Below are 19,037 nucleotides of genomic sequence, written 5' to 3' on the forward strand. Positions count from 1 at the left end.
TTTTTTAAGGCAGAATATTGCTAAGTTGCTGAAGATTTCACTAAGTTAAGATTGTCCTGGAATTTGGAATTCTCCTGTGTCAGCCTCCCAAGTCACTGTGATACAGGTATTTACTATTGTGTCCTGATAAAATTCTTCCTGATGTATTAATATTTGAGGTCAACTGTAACTTGAAGGTTGAGAGTGAGATTCACACTTATTATTGGCATCAGTGTTCTATAACATACCTGTTCTCTAGTTTTTATAAACTTGTCCGAATCTAATGGGACTCAAGTAGAATTATTTTTTTCTTACTCACCTAGGTACAATTTATTTGTGTTTTTTCTGTGTCAACAAACTATTCCTCAAATAGTTTTGGGGGACATTATCTATTATCTAGTTATTCTGCCTAAGTCACAGTGGTCATGTGTTTGTTCTTAAGCCATAGTTCTTTCATTATTTTTGGCTCTAAAATATGCTTTAAAGCTCCCTCTTTCAATGATACATGGTCCTGTCTTTCAAATTTTCTCCATTAATATGATCAACTAACTCGACCCCAATGTGTATATATTTTATGTTCTAGAAATAGAGTTAAAACTCTATAATTTCATTGTTTTTCTTCATTTCTAAGATCTTTTCCTTCTAAGGGGTAAGGTCTCATGTAGGTCTCACCTACCACCATATTTGCATCATTTCATTCTTTCACAGAGTGGTTGCTCTGGCTTGCTCCATTATCTAGCTGTCAGCACCTTGTTCAAGCTGAAAACACTCTTAGATTTGTAATGCCACATCTCCAGTGCCTTCAATATGACTTTTAATATTATAGTCAAAGTGAATTCTTTAATACAAAGAATTCCCATTTATTGAACAGTCAGTATTTAAGTCTCCAATTTCTCTATGCAGTTGCTAATATCCATAAAGACCCTATAATTAAAACATCATTGATTCTCATTTTCAATATTAAAAAAATGAGGTTCAGAAAAGTAAAATGATATGACCATGGTCAAATTTATTGTATGTAGCTAATATTTGAAATCACATCTACCTAAAACCAAATATTATGCCTGCTTGTAACAATCCCCATTAATATTTTTATTCTTGTTTTTACCAATTTATTGTAAAACGATTCCATGCATTTTTAATTATTCTCCATTTTTGCTTTCAATTTGTGTGTGTGTGAATGTGTGTGTGCATGTGTGTCTGTGTGTGTGTGTGTTGCTGAGGACTGAACCCAGGGCCTTGTGCATTCACACCAAACACTCTATCAACCAAGCTATATCCTCAGCCCTAATTTTTCTATATTTTTGAAGAGTCAATATCCAATAAGTTATTTTTGATATAGTTTTGAGTTTTTTCAGCATTGTTACATGAAAGAAATTTGGTTACAGATTTTATGCAAATTGAATATATTTTCAAGTTAATATACATCTATATAGTTTGATGATGTTAATTGTCCACAAATGAGTTCTTGCTCCAAAAATTTTTTTTAAAGCACTAGAAACACCTATCAGGACCAGGAAATTTGTAACCATTATCATTACTATACTATTTTAATTGAGAACTAGATAAAATTTAAATATGTCTTATCTAAATTAGACCCTTTTTATATTATGACCATAAAAATCCCATTAACAGCAATATAATATTACTTTCAACTCTTATATATTTTAAGAAATCTTTGTCTCCAGCAAAATGTGTTAATTTGGGCTGGGGATGTGGCTCAAGTGGTAGCGCGCTCGCCTGGCATGCGTGTGGCCCGGGTTCGATCCTCAGCACCACATACCAACAAACATGTTGTGTCTGCCAAAAACTAAAAAATAAATATTAAAATTCTCTCTCTCTCTCTCTCTCTCTCTCTCTCTCTCTCTCAAAAAAAAAATGTGTTAATTTGAACAAATTCAGCATAGTGTCCTAATACAAGTTTTTCTAAAGGAAATTTCAATCGGGGTTATCAGGAATTGTCAACAAATCGGAAAATATAAGGAGAAAGAGTGAAACATGAGATGGATTTTCCTTCCATCAGGTGAGCCTGAATTGGACAAGAGTCTCCATCAAAACTGTGAGCTATGGGTTTTCATCCTAATTTCAAGGCTCCTTCCCAGACCACAAAAGCAGATCAATTAAGCTACTCTCACCACCTCATTTCTGTTACAGAACTGAAACTGTGGAAAACAAATGTGTGGATTGCTTTTCTGTTTTCCTCTTAAAAATTGTGCCAAAGTTGGATGCACTCATGCTTTTCTCTTGGAATGAAATCACAACAGTTGATTTTACAGGTACCTCTTGATGATTTGTCAGATTCTGTAAACTCTGTCATTTTAATGCATTCTGGAGAGATTAGCTTGTAAATGTTTGTCTTTAGGCATCTTCTAAATGATTAAACAAAAGCATTTGCAGGAATTTTCTAGTCCTTCCTTCCTTTGGGACATTTAGTTTTCAGTCTTCCTTTTTACCTAAGGGGCAAGTGATAACCAAGAATTACATGCAAAACCTACACGAAATGATTCTGGTGTCCTCCTTAATATGGGAATTTACAGGCTCACTTTAGTGTTTTTCCTTATGGAACCAACCCATAATTATTTGCTGAGGAAATCTTTTGGATCTGCTGATAAGTACTCCCTTGTCCCACTTTTGTGCTATGGTTGAATAGCAGTCTACTCAGGAGGAAGTAAGAGTTAGACCCTTCAACTCTCAAAAGAGGATTCAATCATTCATGCAACAAATTTTTATTGAATGCCAGCCATATGCCAAACACACTGTTCAGGTCACTTAGATTGTATCAGTGAATAAAAAGACAAAAATAATTGCCCTTGTGAAGGAGATCAGTATGGCTGCAGAAAGTTAAAACAAAATACTGGGGCTGCAATTATCTTGCAACACAAGATACTCAATCCAACTATTTCTGAAAGCCTATATCCCAGAAAGCACAGTAGCACATTTATCAGAAGTGTGGTTGAGAAAAATTATGTTTGCTTTGATTTTCTAGGGCTGCCACAACAAAGCACCATAAGATAAGTTGCTTAAACAACAGAAATTTATTGTTTATAAGTCTAGAAGTCTAAGATCAAGGTGTGAGCTGCATGGATACATTAGCTTGCAGAAATATCATATTGATACCAATTGCACTGGATTAGGGCCAACCTTAATGTCATTTTTTTGTTGTTTATAACAAATTATATGTTTATTTCTGAAAGGATTTGTTTTAAAGTAACATTATTTGCCTTTGATGAGAACTAAGAGACTGAGGGAGAGAATATGAGGGAAGAATTAAATGCCCATCATTTACACTTTAGTTAACGTATTACTCATTTAAAACAGTAGTGATAGCTGACATTCTGACTGGAGTGAGATGAAATGTTAGCATAGTTTTGATTTGCATATCTTTAAATCCTAGATATGTTGAACATTTTTTCATATATTTGTTGATTGACTGTATATTCTCTTCTGATAAGTGTCTGTTCATAAGTGTTGGTGAGAATGTGGGGGAAACATATTGTTGGTGGGACTGCAAATTAGTGAGGCCAATCTGAAGATTCCTTAGAAAACTTGTAATAGAACCACCATTTGACCCAGCTATCCCACTCCTCGGTTTAAAGCCAAAGGACTTAAAAACAGCATACTGCAGGGACATAGCCATACTAATATTTATAGTAGCACAATTCACAATAGCTAAATTATGGAACCAACCTAGATTCCCTTCAGTAGATGAGTAGATAGGGAAACTTTGGTATATATACACAATGGAACATTACTCACCATTAAAGGAGAATAAAATAATGGCATTTGCAGGTAAATGGATGAAGTTAGAGAATATAATACTAAGTGAAACAATCCAGTCCCCCCAAAGCAAAGGCCAAATGTTTTTTTTTTTTTTTTTTTTTTTTTTTTTTTTTTTTTGCTATGAGGATGCTGACTCATACTGGTAATAGGAGTTGGAACATGGGAGGAAGGGTGGAACTTTCAATATGGCAAAGGGGAGGGAAGGGAAAGGGCAAAGGGGTGGGAATGATGGCGGAATGAGTTAGACATCATTACCCTAAATACATATATATGTCACAAATGGTGTGAAAATGCTTTGTATACAATAAGTGTCGTGAAAAATTATGCTGTATATGTATAACATGAAATGAATTGCATTCTGCCATCATGTATGACAAATTAGAATAAATAAAAAAGTATGTGTATGCATGAACAACTCACATATTTACAATGATTTTTAGAACACAGATAATCTGAATGGAACCTAAAATATTTCTATTTTTTTATTTTAATTTTTTAAATTTTAATTCTAATTTGTTATATATTACAGCAGAATGCATTATGATTCATATTATCGTATAGAGCACAATTTTTCATATCTCTGGTTGTATACAAAGTATATATACACCAATTGTGTCTTCATACATGTACTTAGAGTAATATATCTATCTCATTCCACCATCATTTAAATTACTCCCATGCCCGCTTCCTTTGCCCTATCTAGAGTTATCTATTCTTATCATGTTCCCCCTCCAAAACCCACTATGAATCAGCTTCCTTGTATTAGAAAAAACATACAGCATTTGCTTTTTGAGAGACTGGGTAATATTCCATTGAGTATATAAATCACACTTTCTTTATCCATTTATCTACTGAAGGGCATCTAGGTTGGTTCCATAGTTTGGCTATTGTGAATTGTGCTGCTGATAGGCAGAAAAAATATTGTCAAAATAACCATACTACCAAAAGCACTATACATATTTAGTATAATTCCAATTAAAATCCCAATGACATTCCTCCTAGAAATAGAAAAAGCAGTCATGATATTTATCTGGAAAAGTAAGAGACCCAGAATAGCTAAAGCAATCCTTAGCAGGAAGAACGAAGGAGGTGGCATCACTATACCAGACCATAAACTATAGTACAGAGAAATAGTAACAGAAATAGCATAGTATTGGCAAGAAAATAGATTGGTACACCAATGGTACAGAATAGAGGACACGGATACTAACCCACATAATTACATTTATCTTTTATTAGACAAAGGTACTAAAAACATACATTGGAGGAAAGATAGTCTCTTCAACAAATGGTGCGTGGAAAACTAGAAACCCCATATGCAACAAGATGAAATTAAACCCCTGTCTCTCACCATGCACAAAACTCAACTCAAAGTGGATCAAGGACCTAGGAATTAAACCAGAGATACTACACCTATTAGAAGAAAAAGTAGGCCCAAATCTCCATCATGTTGGAATATACCCTAATTTCCTTAATAAGACTCCTATAGTGCAAGAATTGAAATCAAAAATCAATAAATGGATGGATTCAACCTAGAAAGCTTCGTCTCAGCAAAAGAAACAATAATGCCAGGAGAGAGTTTACATCTTGGGAGAAAATTTTTACCACTTGCACACCAGATAGAGAGAGCACTTAATGTCATTTTAACTTATTATGTTCTGCAATGACCCTATTTTGAAAGAATAATTTCACATTCTCAGAAAATAGATTTAAATTTTCAGCAAATGAATTGGTAGGAGGTCACAATTGCATCTGTAACAAAGTTTGACAAAAGGCCTGGACATGTATTATGGCAAAGAATCAGGCCTCTGTACTTATCCCATAGAAGTTGTTACTGTTTTTTTTTTTTTCTCTCTCTCTCTCTCTCTCTCTCTTACTCCACCTATAAAAACTATCTTTCTAAGAAATGCTTGGATTTGTGCTTGGATTTGACTTTTTAATTTTTTTAAAATTTTTTTTATTTTTATTTTTGTAGTTGTAGATGGACAGAATGACTTTGTTTTATTTGTTTATTTTTATGTGGTGCTGAGAATCAAAGCCAGTGCCTCACACATGCTAGGTAAGCACTCTGCCATTGAGCTATAGCTACAGCCTCAGACCCCAAAATGTTTTGACTTTGTGGCCAAATTACCCACTGATAGATTTAAGTTAAAAAAAAATAGACAAATCTTTGTTAAATTTAATATACATAAGTTACAGGTCAGTTACTAATTATACAACAGTGTCTAATTAAGCCTCTATGAGAATCCATCGAGGAAATATCTTGATCTCTAACTATTAATATTTGTGGACTTAAGGTAAATGCTCAATTGACTTTTTTGTACTTAGAGCAAATGTGATTCACATAATCAACAGTGATTTTAGTTCTTATTTTTGCTTTTAGAAACTGAAATTCCATAGTACATTTGATGATGTGGTATTTTACAGCAATATATTGGCGTGTACTAATATCTGTGTCTTCATTCTGTTTGTATTTTTTTTTAAAAAAAGAGAGAGAGAAGAGAGAGAGAGAGAATTTTGTAATATTTATTTTTCAGTTTTCAGTGGACACAACATCTTTTACTTTATTTTTATGTGGTGCTGAGGATCAAACCCAGTGTCCTGCTCATGCCAGGTGAGGGCATTACCACTTGAGCCACATATCCAGCCCAGCATTTTTTTACTGATCTCTTAAACTGTTTTTTAAATCTTGATCTAGTGTCTGTATTTTGCATAATATTTTACCTATATTTGGAAACTAATGGATTTATCAAAAGATAATAACTATACAAATAAAATAAAAATTAAATCTCTAAACCACTAAGACATGAGATATTATTTATTAAACATATGAACAGAAACTTATTTTCAAATTGTAAGTTATGACAATTATAACAAATTTAGTGAACATTTTATCTAGAATAGTTTTCTATCTTTTAAGTGCTTTTTGTTATGTCTGAAATATTCCATTCCATTTTGGTTCTAAAAATATTCTGATTTTATGATTATTTTCTTTTGCACAGACAGGTCTTTATCCTAGACAGCAGTAGAGAATTATTTCAGCCATTCTCATTGAAAATTATCATAGAAATATTCAAAGCAATTCTGCAGGATAATCAGCATATCCACTATATGGTATTTCATAAATTTTTTCACACGTTATACAAAATTTAATTACAAAATTAAAAAAGAAATTTTTTTTCCAGAAAGGGCATTTGTCCAACAGTCTCCACTTTATTGACATAACTAGGGAATAATAAAATTGATTTTCTACAATTTAGTTTTGATGGACATGTACATGGGTGACTCAGTGGTGTTTAAATTCACCATTACAGATTAGTAACCTATCAAGTACTAAGATAATATAGATAGAAAAGTGAGTACCTTATCAAACTCAGAACTAAATTAACTTTTTTTTTTTTTTAAGACACAGGGTCTCTCTGAGTTGTTCAGGGATTCTCTAAATTACTGAGGCTGGCTTTGAACTTATGATCCTCTACCTCAGATTTGCCTTAAGTTAATTTTTTAACATGCGAAAGTAACACACAGATGTATGTTCACCATAAAAATTAAGAAAATTGTAGATGTGCATAAAGCAAAAATGGTTCTTCCTATTTTCTCCATGAATTCTTGAAAGTAGTTTAGGATACATCAGTCTTAAGATTTTTATTTTTTTGTTTTTATTCATTTTTACTCATTAGTGTTTGATGGTCCATATAAGTGAATGTGTACACACACATATTTATTTTTTCTTTCATATTTACAGTGCAAACTACTAACTGACTCTTTTGTAGTAGTATGGTATCTCCATGATTAATTTCAAAATACCTGAATAAGTCTACTGTACTCTTCATCTGCTCTGAAGTTTCACTATCTTTTTAAGATGAATTTGTTTAAACAGCATCTATCTTAATTTTGTATTTTTAGATTTTTGATTGTTGCCTAATCAAATGAAAGCTTATTTGTGGGTATCATTGATCTACTTCCTCCAGTTCCATGTTCATGATTTATTGTATGTTGATTACATAAAGTGCTCTCATTGTAGTTCCATTTTTGTTTGTCTTTATTTATTCTCCCCCCCCCAACCCCAGTATTAGTACTTGTTTATTCTTCAAACAAGGTTCAGAAATGCACAGACACAATGTGCAGGCTGGGAACACGTGGTGTGGTCACATCACTCAAGCAGGCTGCCGCTGCTTTGCTGACCAACTGCGCTTGGCTCTGGTGAGCACTGTCATCGGGTTTCTTCCCTGGGGTCAGGCATTCTAATCCTGAAGAACCAGGGTTCCTTCATTTGGGCCACCACCTCCTTGTCACTGAACGCCTCCACTAAGGAATGTGCAAACTTAAAGCTGTTCCTGGGCCCATGACTGGTGAGGATCAGGCCATCTGCTCCATGCAGCACAGTTCTCCCATTCATCATTCTGTCTTTAACAAGTGGGTGTATTTTAAGTTTGCTTCCAAAACCTATTTCATGAGCCAAAAAAGAGCCGGAGGATCTGCTCTTAGATGGCAACTTTGAGGCCGTTCCTATTCTGCCTTCTTCAGGATCTCCTTCACAGCAGTAGACGCAGATACATTTTGTGCACACAGACTGCTCCCTGGTAAAACCACCACATCTGGCGGTCCCTCCTTTCATGCACCTTCAAGTCTGGCATCAGTACAAATGACAACACCAAGGCTACATTGTACTGGGTCTTTTCCAGACAGACTTTCAAAGATGACTTTCATTCCAGCTCATCTCATGACACACACACACACACATATATATATATATATATATATATATATATTTGTACTGGGGATTGAACTCAGGGGCACTTGAGTCACTGAGCCACATCCCCAGCCCTATTATGTACCTTATTTATAGACCAGGTCTCACTGAGTTGCTTAATGCCTCGCCATTGCTGAGGCTGACTTTGAACTTGCAATTCTCCTGCCTCAGCCTCCCAAGCCACTGAGATTACAGGCATGCACCACCATGCCCAGCTTAGGGTTCCTTTTGAAGCCATGTTGATATTGTAAGTTTTAAAGTGAACGTGGATCACCCCAGCCTATCCTTATTTATTACTGATATTTAATTTTTAAAATTCCACATTTCCTCCATTTCTATTATTTGTTAAATTTGTATATATAATTTATATATATATATGTATATATATATATATATATAGAGAGAGAGAGAGAGAGAGTTTTTAATCAAAATGCTCAATTAAATACTAACCATTCCAGTCAAGAGTTAAGCAGTTTTTCTTTCTAAGTCAGCAAACAACTATTTTCAAGTCTGTGGTTAGGTAATTAATTATTAAGTTGTTAGCTTAAATTATATTTTGTCCCCTTTATTACATTTTAATTGCATAAACTCATATGATTTCTTCAGGTTAGATCAAAAAAAATTCTGATTTGTTTTTCTTTTCTTGTTTTGTTTTTTACTTGCTTTTTCAACTTACTTGAGACCTTTCCTGATTTACAGTTTTACTGTTTTTTAACTCACTTATTTTTATCTCAATATAATTATGTTCTGTGCTCCTTTCATATTTAAAATATCTTTTCTAGCCTTCCTCATTTATGATACAATATCACAAATGACATCTTTATGGGAATTTTTTCACTTGCTGAGTGGGCAAAAATCTCGAACAGTATATCTAGAGGAATGTATAGAACAGAGAAAATAGAGCACCCACGTAGAAATATAGAAATAGAATAAATATAAAATACTCAGGGAAAAAATGCGGAAAACACACAAAAAAACAAAAACCACAAAGACACAAACACAATAAGAAGCTGGAGAGATCCTGGCTTTTTTGAAAATTGTTTCCTCTTTCTTCCCACCCTTACTGTTGGTTAATTAGGTAAGAGCAGTTTTCAGTAAGTGCATTTGCATGCCTGCTCTTGATGGCTATCAAATAAAATGCCTATGTCCTTAAACTGATTGCATATGATCAGTCCCCCCCCATAAGAAAATTGAAGTGCACAAGTATTTAACAGTTCTTCCTAAGTCATGCAGGTGAGTGGAAGGCCACTTATTCAAAGCAATGCTCTTCCTTTCAAACAGGATCATTTAATATAAATATTGAATTCCACAAGGTCACATAATATCATTTCTCAGAATGATTTACTTTCCATCCTTTCTGTAATACAAAGACAACTTCTGATGGGAAATCTTTCATGTTGCCCAGTGAGATCAGCAACTTTCTGAAGAGTTGGAAGTTGGGAAAAAATATTGCAACTAAAGGAGAGCAGTGATATGTGATATAACATCAAATAAAATGTAAAGCGCTGCTTGAAAAGGCTTGTTTCAAACTACGAGAGGTCTGTGGGACTGCGCCTCTGGCTTGAAGAACTGCTGGAGGAAAATGTGCCTGATGAAAAATGATGTTCTCTGCTCCCTCAGCTCTTTCTTCAAGAAAGGCTCAACACATTCAAAAGTAAAGCAAAGCCATTCTTACCAGAGATTTCAATCGGGGAGTATGTCGCAGACGCTTGGAATCGGTTTCTTTTTCCAACATCCTTTTTTTTCAGTAAAAGTCTTTTATGAAAGATAAGAGATTCTTAGGAGGGGAGGCTGGGGAACATCATATCAAACGGCTTCAAATGTCGATACACTTGCATTTCAAACTTTAAATTTTATGAGCTCAGTATAACGGAAATAAAATATATAATCAGGACAGAATAAACAATCATTTTCACATAGGCGTGATGTTATTCCTTTTTACTGGTAATTCTGTATAAATCTTCTGGATTTGTCATGAAATTATTTTCATAACTAATTAAATACAGTTCAGGAGCTACTGTGACTAAATGATTGTTGAGATAGTCAAACATTAAAATGGTGAACTTGGGGGGTGCAAGTTATTGGGGGGAAGGCGATCTGATGTCTAAGGAGGAGGTAAATTTGTGTGTGTGTGTGTGTGTGTGTCTGTGTGTGTGTTTTCTTATGTTTTGCCTTGTTTAAAGCAGGTCACACTCACCTAGCACATGTATCTTTTCCTCCCAAAGAAGGAATTAAATTATTCCACAATTCAGGATGTTCAAAAAGAACACTGAACAAGAGCAGAGAGGGAAGGAAAGGCCTTCAGGAAGAGAGCTATAACCAAGTAAAGTATTCTCCATAGAAAATAAGAACATGCATTTGACAGAATCTGCCAGTATATTTAATATAGAGAGAGTGTTAATAAATGCATTTCCTGAGCAAGTACAGATTGAAAATTATCAGTGGGTAATGCCTAAATTCCTGACATTAAATTGAAGTCACCCTTTTTATAGAGATCTCTACTTGGCAAGAATATTGGAGGATGTAACAAACCAATCAACATTGTGCAAAATGGGCAAAAATGAATATCAAACACATACATATTTAGTCTATGTCACTTGTAAACGGATTTTTACTAAATCTTGATATCATTGACTTGGAAGTTAAAATTAAAACCACTTCATCTATAACTAATATGTACTTCCTCTGTTTTGTATGTTTGTATAACAATCTCTATATGGTTCTCAATTTATGATATTGTTTCAGTTATTTCTTACATTACAAAGCAGCTTCATTCATTAATCCTGTAAACACCTGTTGAACACTTAAGGAATACTGAATTTGAAGGCAGAATCATGCTAAATTCCATACCAAAATACATAATAATACATTTTTGTTGGTATTCCAATGCCCAGAATATGAAAAGGAAATAAGCCATGTCCTTTAAAATTTGTTGCTTCAAAACATCTTAATTTCATTATAGCAGATAACGTTTTTAAGTTAACAGAAAAATCCTATTTTAATGAGTAGTTAGAGAATTTTTTCTCATGTTAGTCTATTAAGAACTGAACTAAATTCCAGGAGCTGCCCACTGTAAAATTCATGAGTGAACTCTTAATATATTGTGAATTCCTAAATAAGTGATTGACAAAGGATCCTGCATAGTCATTTTAATAAGACTCTTCTAAATCTTTTGCTTCTCTTCATTGTGTTGATATCAAAAATAGAAGCAAAATATTATCACAAGCATAGTAGTTTAAAACACACTGTCTTATTAACAAGCCCGGGAGTTTTAAATGAAGAAAAACATACTCGTCCCTAATATGTATTCTCACATTTTTCCTCCTGTGTGCAGCACTGAAAAGTAGCAAGAGCTCAGCATATGTGGCTACTTTGGTCAGTACCACGTGTGTTAAAAATATGCTACTTTCTAAAACTATTGCTGACTTATTAGAAATGGAGGACAAATTGAAAATAAGTTCTTGATGTCTGAATCAAGATAGTTAAACTACAGTTAAACCAAGGACATCAAACTCAAAAGAGAGATGACTGAGGGATTATGCTGTTAGAAAACACTAATAGAAAACAAAAACAAACACAAAAACAAAACAAAACAAACAATAACAACAACAACAAAAAAAAAATACAAAGATGAATTTACTGGAATCAAATTCTGTGTAGAAGGGCATTGTAGGAATGCATGAGATGTAACAAGCAAGGTATAGAGTCTCCATTTTCCTTGACACATAACTATAAAATGACAAACTCTCCAAGTCTGGACTTCCTTGGCACCTTTCCTTTCCATGTGGGTTAATTCATATCCACAGGAATAGGTTGAGTTATTGACATAACTGAAGATTCCTCGATACATCTCCAGTGAATCTTCTAGAGGAAAAGCTCTCTTTTTTCCCAAATGGAAATATAAATAACTTCCAGCTAAAATATGTAGTAAAAGGAATTCTTCACAGAACACCCACAATCATTTATGCCTACTATGCAGAAATTTTATATACTCCTAAATCAAAGAACGTGGGTAGTAAATATGTCTGAACTCACTTGGTGAAATTCATCTGATTCAACTCAAAATATTGCTGTCATTTCAGAAGAAAAGAAATCTGTGTTTGTTATTTTGGAATGACAAAATTGTACTATATCTATTGCTTTTAAAAAAGGTTCCTATTATCCATGTTGGACTTGTTTATTTTCTTACTAAATCCATATAGTGAAAGTAATCGTGAAGTAAATGCACCTTGCAAACAGAATATATGGAAATTCAAGTAGATCTATCACACATCACAGTGACATTAAAAAAGTTGTTGGTGTAACAGTTGGTTTGGAATTTAACATTATAAATGTAAACCATTTACAGTCCTATTAGAATTTTTTCCTCTAATTAAATTCACCCAGTTCCACAGGATCAATTTCAAGGTATTGCAAAACTGACAGAGCATTACTTTGAAAGTCTTAAACATGTATTTTCTTTCCTTCTGAATTTGACTATGCCATTTGGAGTTTTATACTTCATATTCTATAAAATTAAATTGAAACATCTTTACCATCTGGTAGTTTTGTGGATAATTTAGCATACACCCACTTATGGTAGTTTATTTCAAAGTAGTTCCCATTACACACTGATCTTTAAATATTGGAACTTCATTTTTAAATACTAGTGTGTTAAAATTATGTATCTCCAGTTGTCCATAGGCTTCACTATAATTGAGATAATTACAGTCTATAAAAGCATAATTCAGGATTCTCATTATGAAACTGTTGTTCTCTATATGTGGTAGGTATGAAATGGTTAACCAGTAGCTCCCCAGTTGTTAGAACTGAGGGCATATTTGTAAGGAATACACAGTGATGGCTTTTCTCAGGTTTTATGTAGTTTAAATTTATTTCTTCACTGTGAAAAGGTTTTGCAGGGTTTACAAACTCTCATAGCCCCTTGGTAGTTCTAAAAGAATGTGAGACCTGAAGCACAACTCAAAAAGAACTAGTGAGGCCATTCACAGTGGCTGGACAGCAAATTCACCATGACATGTTCAGTCATATCTAGAGGAAATGTGTTAAAGCAATGAGCAACAAAAAACTTTTGAAATATCAATCGAAGTATTACAAGATCATATAATCTTCTCTAATTAATACAGAGGGAATAATTTAAGAAAACGACCATTTCAATTTGAATGGTTCCAGCAGTCTAGCAAAAGAAATAGCAGAGCATAAAATATTGGGTAATTATGACTCCAAACAAGATAGAAATTATAAAATCCTGTAAGTGACATTAGAAAAGGTTTCTACTTAGGAGCAGGAATGAAATCTTGATACAAGTACCATATTGCATGTTTTATTTATTTTGTGACTATTTTTTTTGTAGTAGTAAGGACAGTTATGTAAAATACAGGGTACTAATAATCTTTACTATTGAGGTGGAAGTGCAATCAATGATCAGAAAGTTTAATTACCTTAACATCTCATATCTTCTATCAGGTGGATCAAGCCTTTGAAAACAGATGAATGTGAATCCAATATCTTTCTATTAAGTGCATGGATATTATGACATAGGTATAAGTGTGTCAGTAGAAAACATATACAAGTTCTTCCTTGTCATATCCTCTGATGAGAGAATACTTATCCTATTCTCTGATTTCTCCTTGATAGGTACATCATGATCTATATGGAAAATTTCTTTTGGAAATTTTTTTAACATATGAAAAATTTGTTATTCTTTGAAAATTTCCTACTGCCTTTAGCTTTAATTTTAATTAAGTATATATGACAGCAGAATGCATTTCGATTCATTGTACACAATTGCAGCACAATTTTGTATTTCTATGTTTGTACACGAGGTAGAGTCTCAGTCATACATGAACCTAGGGTAATGATGTCCATCTCATTCTACCATCTTTCCTCTCTCCCCCGCCGCCTCCCCTTTGCCCAATCAAAGTACCTCCATTTTCCTCATGTTCCCCCCATTATGGATCAGCATCCACTTATCAGAGAGAACATTTGGCCTTTGGTTTTGGGGATTGGCTTACTTCACTTACCATGATATTCTCCAACTCCATCCTGCAAATGCCATAATTTTATTCTCTTTTAATGCTGCATAATATTCCATTGTGTATATATGCCACAGTTTCTTTATCCTTTTATTCATTGAAGAGCATATAGGTTGCTTCCACATTTTAGCTACAATGGTTAGATAGTTGCATTTAGCCTTTAAAATTCTAAGTATAAAATACATTGTATTTGACAGAGAATGGCTTTATGTTTAACCTATTATCTGTATTAATAGAATATTTTAAACCACAAAAAATGAAAATATATTTCTTCATCAGATTCTATCTGCCTCAAAACGTATTGCCTAAAACATAATATCTTGTTACTAAAAATAAATTTAAACTGAATACTAGAACATTAATAAAATAAATAAAATGTGTAAGATTATTTTATAACAAGTTCTAAAATAAAATATGTAAAAAAATAAAATATGTAAGATTATTTTATAACAAGTTAAAGAAGCATACTATCAGAATGTCAGAAGGTATTATTTGTAATTTAATTAATGATATGTTCATAATTTTAAATTATTTTTTAGATATTAATGGGCCTTTATTTCATTCATTTATTTACATGCAGTGCTAAGAATCTAATCCAATGCCTCACTCATGTTAGGCAAGCACTCTACCACTGAGCCACAACTTGAGCCCCAATATGTTCATAATTTGTAAGTACTGTGATTTTACCAACATGTGGTATTTGTGCATGTATGCATGTCTTCTCTATGATTTGAATATCATTTTCAATATTAAGTTGAAATTAAATTCCTACTGTGATGGTAATTACAGAGGAGACCTTCCAGAGGTGTTATACGATTCTACCTGTTGAATGCATTATTGCTATTATCATAGAGTGGGCTAGCAACCATCAGAGTGGCTTTGTTATAAAGATGAGTTCTTCCTGAGGAGATATCCTAAAGAGTGGGAGAAAATCTTTGCCATCTATACCTCAGATAAGTCTTTAATTTCCAAGATGTATAAAGAACTCAAAAAGTTTAACACCAAAAAACAAATAAACCAATCAATAAATGGGCCAAATAACTAAACAGACACTTCACAAAAGAAGAAATACAGCCAATAAATATATAAAAACATATTCAAGATCTCTAGCAATTAGAGAACTTCAAATTAAAACTATGTTGAGATTTCATCTCACTTCATTTAAAATGGCAATGATCAAGACTGCAAAATAACAATAAATGTTGGTGAGGATGTGGGAAAAAGGGTTCACTCATACATTGCTGGTGGGACCTCAAGTTAGTGCAACCATGCTGGAAAGCAGTATGGAAATTCATTAATATCTCAGAAGGAAACCACTGTTTGAACCAGTTATCTTACTCCTTGGAATATATCCAAAGAAGTTAAAATCAGCATAGTTCAATGATGCAGCCACATCAATGTATACAGCAGTTCAACTCACAATAGCTAAACTAAGGAGCCAAAATAGATGCCCAACAACAAATGAATGGGTAAAAAAATTCTGATACATACGCACATGGAATATTATTCAGCCATGAAGAAAAATCACTTTTTGACATTTGCTGATAAATGGATGGATCTGGAGACTATCATGTTATGTAAAATAAATCAATCCCGTAAAACCCAAAGTCAAATTTTCTCTCTGATATGTGGATGCCAACCCAAAATAAGGGCAAGGGAGAATTTCAGTGGATTAGGGGAATGAAGGGAAAGGAAGGGGTATAAAAATAGGAAAGACAATGGAATGAGTCTGACATAACTTTCCAGTGAACATAAATAAACACATCACTGTGAATCTCAATATCATAACCATTCAAAAAACTGGGATCCTAATTATAATAAGATTCATTCTATGCTTGCATAAACTTATGAAAATAGCTTCTACTATCATGTATAACTAAAAACAAAACAAAAAGAAAAGAAAAAAAAGAAAAAAAAACAGGTATTTTTTTTTTAAATGAGCTCTTTTTTTTCTCTGTCCCTATGTGATATTTTCACCATGTTATGATTCAACAACAAAGTCCTTATCAGAATGCAGTACATTGATTTTGGATGCTCCAGTCAATAGAACTATAAGGAATGTGTTCCTCTTCTTTATATATTTTCAAGTCTGTTTTGTTGTTGTTGTTGGTGGTGGTGGTTTTTTGTTGTTGTTGTTGTTTTGTTTTGTTTTTTGTTTTTTTGGTACTGGGGATTGAACCCAGGGCCTTGTGCATGCAAGGAAAGCACCTACCAACTTAGCTGTATCCCCTCAAGTCTGGTATTATATAGAATCCCAAAACAGACAGAGAGTGACTACGAGAACAAATTGTCTAATGATATTTAAGACAATTAAGACCACTATATATTATTTACACAATGATTAAAGACAATCACCTGTGTCTTCTCAAACATGATGATTAAAGAAACATAAAAAAGTAAGAATAATAGAAAGAAAACATTAACATTTTTTTCTGAATATAGTGTACTATATTTTGACCCATTTAAACTGTATTGGGGGAAACTGAAACATTATTTATAAAAAGTTGGTCTTAAATATTTTTTTGAGAAAATAGAGATTGAAATTGATAAAATTGCGAATTGACACAAATATACTTTTTAGGTAAAATATAATATTTTATGAAATGTTGCTATAAAATACTAATAACATTTTTAGAAAAGATTATTATATGGTTTATTTGTATAAAGAAAAATATTCTTTGAAAATTAGGGAACTACATTTTCCTTATTACTTAATAAACTCCCAATATTAAGCATATTTGAAGAAACTCCCATTTTCTCATATGCATGAAATATGCTAAAAAGGCCAGATAATAAATGTCCATTAAATTATTTTCTACTTCCATAGTGATCTGCTTTGGACTATTCTGCACCAAGAAAAGGGTGACAAAATTCTAGAAATAAACAGAGGTCTGAATTTTTATTCTTTGTCTAATGATGAACTTAAAATATGTACAATCAATCTGGCTCATTCCATTAATGTGAAATTTGAGGAACTATTTGTAATCTCGAAGTACAATTGCTATATTTACAACATGCACCTTCCAGGACAAATCATTAAAAGCCATGCCTTAACATTATTAATGCTATATTTGCTAACATGGTGGTCATGAACTGGTTTTCAATACATGTGTTAAAGACGGCAATCACCTCTGTCAACAAAGAAAACTTGAATTTGACAATAATAGGTGAAACTAGTTATGTACTTTAATAATAATTAAATTAATAATATTAATTTTTTATTATGTACTTTATAGACTATTTTTTATAGCAGTAGGAATACCTCATACAGTAAAAATGCTTGTTTGTTTAATTTTACCTTATATCCTTGCTGTGGAACACATCTATAATCTATAAAATATTACTTAATAAAAGAATCATCTCAGAGAGAACAACTTTCTTCAATTAAAGATGAAAATTGGATTAGTTATATCACATTATAAAGATAGTTAATTATTACTTCAATAAATCCACTTGTATGAGATACATGTAAATTTGGCCTGAGAAGTAAAACACGACAGATGATATTCAAAATGTCTTGTGACTCAAAAACTGATCAGAGGGTTTTTAGCATTTGGGTAGATAGAAATCAAGACAGGTCAATTTTCCAACTGCAATAATTGGAAAAATCATAATAATTTCAATATATACATATACACACATACATATGAACACACATATATTTTAAGGCACTGGAGCAACACAAAATAAAATTTAGTTTTGATGGAGGATAAATATTTACATGGTGAAAAATAATAATCATCATCAGTCATTTTCCCCCCCATTTTAAGAGTGCACTAGTCAATGAAATAAGTCAACCCAAAAGTTTTTTTTAAAGCTTATTGACTGCAATACAATTCATACTGTGAATGATTAAAGTGTGATTGAGTTTTAAAAAATTAAAATAAACTGTTATTACCTTTAATGTCTTATTAAACAATGTGGCTGCATATGAGATTTATAAGAAAGATCAATGATATTTTTATATGCCAGCAACAGATATAAAATTTAAAAATATGATTCAATTTACAGTAACATCAAAATGTTTAGGACTAGTGATGTAGCTCTGTGGTTCATAGCTTTCTTAGCAAGCACTGTTATGGTCAATCATAACACCCTCAGATAAGGCTGGGAAAAAAGTCTAATGCAATGCAAAAATATCAAATAAAAATGCAAGCATTGATCTCAAAAACTACAATTATGTATTGATATAATTAAAATATTTCAATAAAATAATATACCAAGTTTATGGATTGTAAAACTTGACAATGAAAAAAAAAGTAATTATTTCTGAAAAAATACAGATATTTCACACAATTTTCATTAAAATTTCATCAGAATTTGATGAAAATTACAGTTTAATTGTAAACATATGGGATGTGAAATATATAAGCCACCCAAGCAGAGTACTAGAACAAAACAGGACATCAGGCACTACCTGATATCCAGACTTATTAGAAAGCCATGGCTTATAAGGCAATGGTTTACTCCTAGATTCACCAAGCAGTAGT

At 32.7% G+C, this 19,037-nt stretch overlaps 1 pseudogene; it reads right to left on the minus strand.

Moving 5' to 3' along the window:
- Positions 1-7,972: 7,972 nt before the first annotated feature.
- On the minus strand, positions 7,973-12,362 carry LOC144367411 (Parkinson disease protein 7 homolog pseudogene; annotated as a pseudogene).
- Positions 12,363-19,037: the final 6,675 nt, after the last annotated feature.

The sequence above is a fragment of the Ictidomys tridecemlineatus genome, chromosome 1 (assembly GCF_052094955.1).
Source record: "Ictidomys tridecemlineatus isolate mIctTri1 chromosome 1, mIctTri1.hap1, whole genome shotgun sequence".
Taxonomy (NCBI): Eukaryota; Metazoa; Chordata; class Mammalia; order Rodentia; family Sciuridae; genus Ictidomys; species Ictidomys tridecemlineatus.